Source organism: Panthera onca, chromosome B2 (genome assembly GCF_046562875.1).
Source record: "Panthera onca isolate mPanOnc1 chromosome B2, mPanOnc1 haplotype 2, whole genome shotgun sequence".
Lineage (NCBI taxonomy): Eukaryota > Metazoa > Chordata > Mammalia > Carnivora > Felidae > Panthera > Panthera onca.
Genome location: NC_138343.1, coordinates 57,178,892 through 57,187,442, shown reverse-complemented (window position 1 = coordinate 57,187,442; position 8,551 = coordinate 57,178,892). Strand labels below are relative to the sequence as shown.

At 38.4% G+C, this 8,551-nt stretch overlaps 1 pseudogene; it reads left to right on the top strand.

Annotated features, from left to right (window-relative positions):
* Positions 1-7,897: 7,897 nt before the first annotated feature.
* Positions 7,898-8,327, top strand: LOC132666441 (large ribosomal subunit protein uL14 pseudogene; annotated as a pseudogene).
* Positions 8,328-8,551: the final 224 nt, after the last annotated feature.

Sequence of the window (8,551 nt, the reverse complement as noted above, 5' to 3'; positions counted from 1 at the left end):
CCAAGACACCATTTCATTTCTGTATCACTAGCAGTAAGCGCATTTATTGTCTGTCTTCTCTGGTTAATGTTGTCCCACACAGCCCTGATTTTTATGTTACTTGATTCTGAAATGTTTTTCTTTAGAGATATTTAAAGCATATTGAAAGATATTTAAAGTATATTTAAAGCATCCCATTAATAGATATTGATATATTTATGTAGTTACATATGTTCTGAGTGCTGTTGCACACACTAAGACATTGAGAGCTAACATTGGGTAGACTGAAATGTAAACCTTTCATCAATGTGCATTAGCACAAATCATACTGAACACTCCTGAGCACTACAGTTTCTGCTGCTCTTCTCATAACTATGTTCTACAAAGGGCATGCTTTGCTGGAAATTTCTTTCTGTAATTTATTTTAGGTTAATTGAGAACAGTTTTGACTCACAGTGTCTAATAAAAGATGCATAATTCATCGTGATGGCTACGCCACATAAGAAACAAAGGAATAGTATCAAGCTGATATTTAAAAACTAGCTGATTTTCCCCTAAAGCTCTCTCCATAGAAATAGAAGAAGAAACAGTAGTGATCACTAAATAGATATTGAAGCAGTGATAAGTGTATAGCAGCTGATTTGAGAAGCTTTGTTGTTAAGTTAGAAACGGAGCAAGAGCAGGAGGCAACAGAGATCTGCTCAAAGGAGAGTTGTGTATATGAGGGTTTAGTTTGTTTGCTGGTTTGAGTGCTAACACTGAACTTCTGGAGATTGGCCTTATATAGGCATAAGGATACGCTCCCCATTTTAAAGAAAGGAAGAGTGGGTAAGGCTACAGTTGAAAGTGTTGGTTGGTGGAGCTCCTGGGTGGCTCAGTCGGTTAAGACACCGACTCTTGGTTTCAGCTCAGATCATGATCTCGAGGTTTGTGAGTTCAAGCCCCTCATCCCACCTCCATCCCACCCTCCCACCCCCACTGTCAGTGCAGAGCCTGCTTGAGATTCTCTCTCTTTCCCTCTCTCTGCCCTCTGTGGTGCATGCACTCTCTGTTTCTCTCTCAAAATAAATAAATAAACTTAAAAAAAGTGTTGGTTTGCTGTTATGAGGTGATGGAGGACTGATTGGAAGCAAAGGAGGCATATTGGAATATTTGAGGAGAAAGAAGAAGCAATGAAGTTGATGTCTCTAAGAGTAGAAAAGAAAGCTTACCAAGGAAAATGGAAGAGATGTTTTGGGTAGTGTTGGGTGTCATTTAAAGTTTGTGATGATAAAATGAAGCCAGTTAGCCCAGTTGTGCGATTTCCCTCAGCAACAGTCTACTGCTTAGCAATACACATTGAAAATACGGACAATTGGATTCAATTAGAGTTGAGATTTTGCCAGACAAGTGCAGTGGAAGAAGAGAGAACCAATGAGTTGTAGATCATTTTTAGGGAATAATAACAATGACAGACCTTGGACTATAAACCAGGGACACAGGAAATAAAGACAAGAAGAAGATGATAGATAATGAGAAACTAGTGGGGTTCAATAGTTTGGCATCTGAGTGAGATAGAAAAATTATGTTACTATGGATAGTAAAGTAAAGTTTTGGAAAGCAAGGCTGGTGTCTAGATTGAGGATTTCTGAAATCAAGACTCTTGGAAGTGGTATAATTTTAGGTGATGACAAGTTTTCAGATATGACTACAGAAATGAATAGTTAAGGTGAAGTGAAAGTGAGTGTCAAGGATTTGAGACTTCAGTGTATTAAATGAGTCCTTCACATGAAAACTGACATCATGAAAATTATATGATGGTATGAGTGCAGAAGGTGAGCTAGAAGCTAAAGCCACCATGAAAAGACTAGGAAGAGATAGATGATGACAACAAGGAGGGGGATAGAATGGTAGCAGTCTGTTGTTGTTTGTTTCCCTAGAAGGGAGAGAGATGAATGATCTAGAAGAAGCTGCAGTTGAGGAAAGGAAAGCCTAGTTTAAGGTAAGAGGGGTGTGAAAAATATATAGCCTCTACTTGGGAGGGTTGCAGAGCAAATAAGGTTCTCAGGGAATATCAAATTTCAGTTAAGTCAATGACAGTGAAAGGTATCTGCTAAGAGGCAGTTAACTATAACTTTCAACCAATTAGAAACTGATCTCCCAGTTGCTAGAGTTGTTATTTGTACTCTGAGTACATACAGAACCAGATTCATCAGGTGCGATTAAGAGAAGATTAAGTTTTATGCTGCCTACACTAGGCCCGGTCACAGTGGGAAGGCAAAAGGGTAAGTACATAGCCCAAAAGCACAGGAAGGTTTACAGCTCTCTACACACCAAGCACAAGATAAAGAAGGGGGTGGTAGTCATTTCTGTACATTGCAGTTTCCCAAGATGCACTAAGTCTATGTCACTCACTCCATCAGTGGAGAAGCAAGTTCAAAAGGAAGCTCAGCAAATTACAGCAACAACAGAACATAGGTCCATGAGGCAAGACTGCCTTGGAATGAGGTCTGAGAGACCTTTCTTATGGGACTAAATGTAGTCATGTAGGGACCAGTCCTAACATTCCTAGGCTAGGTTGGCCATTTATAACTTTTTCAAATTATAGCGCCAAAAGCTAATAACTTGTTTATAATTTATGTTTGAATTAAAATTATCGCTGAAGAACAGAGTTACAAAATATTATAAACAACTTAATGTGTACAGAGACAGAACCTCAAGAAAGTGTAGCATTTGCTAGAAGCATCCAGGCTTTATGAGAAAACTTCTCTCATGTAGTCCCATCAATGGAAATATGTAGGAAACTTTTAAAAAGGGGAGGGGAGCTCCTGGTTGGCTTAGTTGGTAGACCGTGCAACTCTTGATCTCGGAGTTGTGAGTCGAAGCCCCATGCTGGGTGTACAGATTATTTAAGAAACATAATTTGTTTAAATTAAAAAAGAAATATGTCGAAAACTTTACTGATCCCAAGTTGGAATTTAGAGCCCATATTGGAAAGTTGGAAGGGGGGACCAGGGAAAACGATTTCACAAGACTAGAGAAAGTAAGGGGATGAGACTGTGTGACAACAGACAACTAAGGAGGTCACAACTAAGGAGCTCTAGAGAACAAAAATGTTAATTCAAGACTGTGATAGTAATGAATTTGGGATGCTCTAGAAACAGAAAAGGCTAGTGTGAATAGAGCATACGGTGCAAGACAGAAAGCCAACAGATTGGCACGAACCTGGTAGGCTAAAAGCAGGGAATTTAGAACGTATTACAAACAAAAGTAGATGCCACTGGGGAATTTGTTATGCAAGGAATGACATGATCTGTTTTGTTTTTTTTTTGTTTTGTTTTTTGGTAACAGGTTTATTGAGATGTAATTCACATATCACACAATTAGCCCATTTAAAGTATACAATTCAATAGTTTTTAGCACATTCACAGTTGCATACCATACCACAATCAGTTTTAGAAGATTTAGATCATTTCAAAGAGTCATCTCATATCTTTTAGCCATCACCACTGAACTTCCATCCTCCCACAGTCCTAAGCACCCAGTAATCACTTTCATTAATCTAATTTTTCTGTCTCTAGATTTCTTTATTCTGGACATTTCATGTAAATGGAATCATGAAACTACACAGTTTTTTGGTTATAGCTCAAACATCACTTCAGGAAACCTCCTCTAACTCCCTATACCACAGACCCTCCATTATTTTCTCTTGGGCACCCCTCAACTTTTTTCTAACTGTGCCCACTTGTAATTATTTTATTACGCATGTGTTTACTAATTGTTTAATGTTCCTTCTCTATCCTGGATTGTAGGTTTCAAAAGAGCAGAGACTATATACTGCTCAAATCTTTATCCCTAGCCCTCAGCACAATATTTGGCTCATAGTAGTAATTTAATAGATTTTCTATGGCGGCGCCTGGTGGCTCAGTTAAGCGTCTGACTCTTGGTTTCGGCTCAGGTCATGAACTCACAGTCTGTGAGTCCAAGCCCCCCACGTTGGGCTCCATGCTGCTGGTGCAGAGCCTGCTTAGGATTCTCCTTCTCCTTCTTTCTCTGCCCCTCTCCCACTCGTTCTCTCTCTCTCTCTCTCTCTCTCTCTCTCTCTCTCTCTCTTCCTCTCTCTCTCTCTCTCAAAATAAGCAAATAAACTTAAAAAAAAAATAAACATTCCATGACTTGATGACTTAAATATGCCAGGAATGGATTTGCAGAAAGACTGGCCTCTACAAAAGGATTTTTGTTGTGTCTCACAGTCATGCTTTCCTCTGTCTTTATCCCATCAGTGCCACAATCACCCCACTCCAACATCCCCCAGGCCAGGGGTCAAAAAGAGTGGAGTCTGAACAGTATACTGTCTCATGAGCCAAGGAGAGTATAATTCTGTCCCAATGCTTCCACAGGCAGAAGCCAAAGGAGTTGTTTTCAATGAAGGAGTTCATAAAATGTGAAGATACAAAGCACTGCTTCTTTGGTATCCATAAGACTAAGTGTGGTGTAGAAGGGGGAGAAGAGCATTCCTCCATGCCTGGAGTAGAACATAAACAGTTTTGGCACCTATCTTCAGGTAATGTGGTTTTTTGTTGGTACCTTAAGTGTCACAGGTTTGTATTTTTTTAATTTGTTTGTTTGTTTAGAGACACAGAGAGCACGGGAAGGGCAGAGAGGGAGACAGAGAATCCCAAGCAGCTTCCACGCTGTCAGCGCAGAGCCTGATGAAGGGTTCAAACTCATGAACCCATGAGATCATGACCTGAGCAGAAATCAAGAGTTGGACGCTTAACCAACAGAGTCACCCAGGCTTCCCCTTATTTAGATTCTGATTTGAACAAGCTAATAAATGGTTGAACAAACTAATAACTGAGCCACAAAAAAGACTTTTAAGGTAATTGGTGAAAATTGAACACATACTGGGTGTTCATGAAATTTAAAAATATAAGTATGATAATTTTTTTTCTTTTTTAGAGAAAGAGAATACAAGCAGGGGAGGGACAGAGAGAGGAAGACACAGAATCTGAGGCAGGCTCCAGGCTCTGAGCTGTCAGCATAGAGCCCAATACAGGGCTTGAACCCACAAACCATGAGATCATGACCTGAACTGAAGTTGGACACTCAACTGACTGAGCCACCTAGGCACCCCTGATACTGGTATTTTTAAAGAATCCTTATTTTTTAGAGACACATGTGGAAATTCATATGGGTGAAACCATATGATATCTGGAAATTTATTTATTTATTTATTTATTTATTTATTTATTTATTTTAAGTGGGCTCCACACCCAGTGTGGTGCTTGAACTCATGACTTTGAGATAAAGAGTCGCATGCTCTACTTCCTGAGCTAGCCAGGAGCCCCTGGAATTTTATTTAAAAGACTCTAGAAAATATAAATAGATTTAAAAGTTAGTGAATGGAGATTAGATAAGAGTAGTAACATGCTAGTAATTGTAGATTTTAGGTGACCAGTTCTAAAGGGTTTCTTCTACTGTTTTTTCTTATGTGTATTTGAAAAGTTTTAGGATAAAAAGTGAATTAAAAAAAGTTTTCTTTTACAGATACACATTTGAAAAATATATTTTTGTGAACTACTTCCTTTCCACAAAAATTTGGTCTGTATGCTTTGGATTTAAAACTGTGGCAATGGAAATGGATTTCGTTTTAAGGAAAACAGAATCACCATTGAATTTCCATTTCCTTCTCAGCATTCATGACAAGCATACCAATTCCAGAATCTTCTTGGAGTTAAATGACAAGAGGATCTTTACACTAGGTATCATGTGAGAAAGGCTTGCCTTCTCCAGGAACATCATTTTATTTCTTCAGCAGCAAATGAACTTCTTCTACAGGCAATTAGTGGGTGTTAGTAAACCTTGCTATGCTTGTATTTTAATCTGAAAAGTATGAGAAAAGGCTTTATTTGGTTCCATCAGCCTTTTATATATGTACTACCAGATATTCCATCTTGCTTGAATAGTTTGTAAACAAGCAACTCCAAAACTGAGTTGACAAAATTAATATCCTGTTTAATTCTGCCTCACAGAAATAAAAAATTCTCCAAAGCGTTTTTTTTCTTCAAAGATTTTTTAATATAAATCAAATTAAATAGCTAAAAGTAAAATTCAATTCTTGAAGATTATTTTGTTTGATGCTATGAATTCTAATATGTCAAATGGTTCTACCAAAGTTCTACAAAGATTACAACTATGATGATGATAAAATGCAATCTTTATTATTTATTATTATTCACATTTTTAAAAGTTTATTTATTTATTTTGAGTAAGAGAGAAAGCACGATTGGGTGAGGGACAGAGAGAGAAGAGAGAGGAAGAATCTAAAGCAGGCTCTGCTCTGTCAGTGTGGATCCCAATGAGGGACTCGCACTCAAAAACCATGAGATCTTGACCTAAACCAAAACAAAGAGTTGGACGCTGAACTGACTGAGCCACCCAGACACCCCATATTATTCACTTTTTAATTAACATTTGTTAGCTAAAAATTGATATAACATTCTTCTTAAAGTTAGCAAATATTTTCTCTTAACAAAATTCAGACGTTGAAGCCCAAACTTTCAATGGGACTGTATTTGATTAAGGTCTTTAAAGAGAGAATTAAGGTTAAATGAAGTAATAAGGATGGGACCCTAATCCACTATGACTGAGTCTTTATAAGAAGAGGAAGAATCCCCAGAAATGCAAGAGCACAAAGAAAAGGCCATGTGAAGACACAGACAGAAGGCAAACATCTGCAAGCCAAGGAGTGAGGTCTTAGGAGAAACCAATCCAGCTGACACCTTAATCCTGGATTTCCATCTTCCAGACTGTGGGAAATTAATTGCTGTTGTTTAAGTCACCCCATCTGTGGTATTTTGCTTTGGCAGCCCTAACAGACTAAAATATCTGACATATAGTAAGTGTTCAGATTCTGCCAGCTCTTGCTAATATCTATTATTTTCTAAGCCCCTTAGGGGTCTAGTACCTCTCTTGTTAGGTTCTCAAGATTAAAAGGCTGCTCTAGGATGGAATTAAGATGGCGAAGTAGTATGGGGACGCTGAACTTGTCTCGTCCTAAAAGGCTGCCCTATCTTCCATACTGACCTAACCCCAGGTATCACTTTTTACAGTTTTCTACTCTCTGAAGATATCTTTGATTCTGTATTCATTCCTTTAAATGGTCAGTATCATGTTTTTAGAGTCTCCATGTGGTAATTCCAATATCTGAATTCTCTGAGGATCCGCTTCTTGCTCATGGCAGTTAATTTTTTGAGGTGCTTGGTTACGTATGGTTCCTGGGAATTATGTTTGAAAATAAAATACTTTGAAGTTATGTTCTTCCAGAAAAATTAGTATTTGTGTGCAGGCATGTTATAAGTCCTGCTCAAGTTCATGTCTTGACTTTTTCTGGACTTACCAGGGAATCTGACTGGGCTATAATTCTACATGTGCTCTTTCTCAGTTTGAAAGAAGTCCCTGTTTATTGCAGGGATGATCCTTTAGAGCACAGCACAACCTCCAAACCCTTGTTCCAGAACTGGTGGATTTATCTGCCATGCAGTCCATAAAAATGTCAAATTCTACTCTCACTCTTGATCTTGGGAAATGTTTTTGGCCAAAAGCAGCTTCCGTTTTAGAGTAACTCTGTAGATTTTTGCTTTTTCCTTCAAATTTGGCTTAATAATTATTTTCAATAGCTTGCTATTTATTCCATATTTTTAAGAATATGTGGAAGCCAGACTGGAAAGGAAGGGCAGGGTTCTAGAAAGGTAACAAACACCTAAAGGAAAGGTAGAAGGGAGAGAGAGAGTTTGGCAGCTGGTTCAGACAGAGAGTTAATCAGCTCCATTGAGTTTTTCTTCAAGGGAGCTGTGGTTAGGAGGTAGGCTACAGGACTCTTTGTGTCTCACACACATGAAATAAGAAGAAAAATTGCCCCTGGGCTGCATTCAAGATGTCAAAGCAAGGACATGATGGGTCTTTGGGTGCAAAGTTCCAGATTTCCCTGGGTCTTCTGGTAGGAGCTGTGATCAGCTGTGCTGACAACAAAGGAGCCAAAAATCTGTGTATCATCTTTGTGAAGGGGATCAAAGGATGACTCAATAGACTTCCTGCTGCTGGTGTGGGTGACATGGCGATAGCCACAGTGAAGAAAGGCAAACTAGACCTCAGAAAGAAGGTACATTTTACAGTGGTAATTCAACAATGAAAGTCATACCAGAGAAAAGATGGTGTGTTTCTTTTTTTTTTTTTTTGAAAAGGATGTGGAGTTCATAGCAAACCATAAAGACAAAATGAAAGGTTCTGCTGTCACAAGACCAGTTTCAAAGGAGTGTGTGGACTTGTGGCCCAGGATTGTATCCAATGCTGGCAGCATTGCATGACTCTTTGGTATATTTTTTTTAAAAAATTAAAAATGATTTGCTCCCCCAAAAATGGCCTTCCAAGAGAGAGAAAATCTACAGCCCAACAAACCAATTTTATGTTAATACTGACACCTGATATACACTCAGTAAATATTTGTAAAATGAGTAAATAAAGATAATAGACTGATTACACTTATTTAATGCTCCTCCCCCCCTCCATTATCATCAACTAAATGACAGTA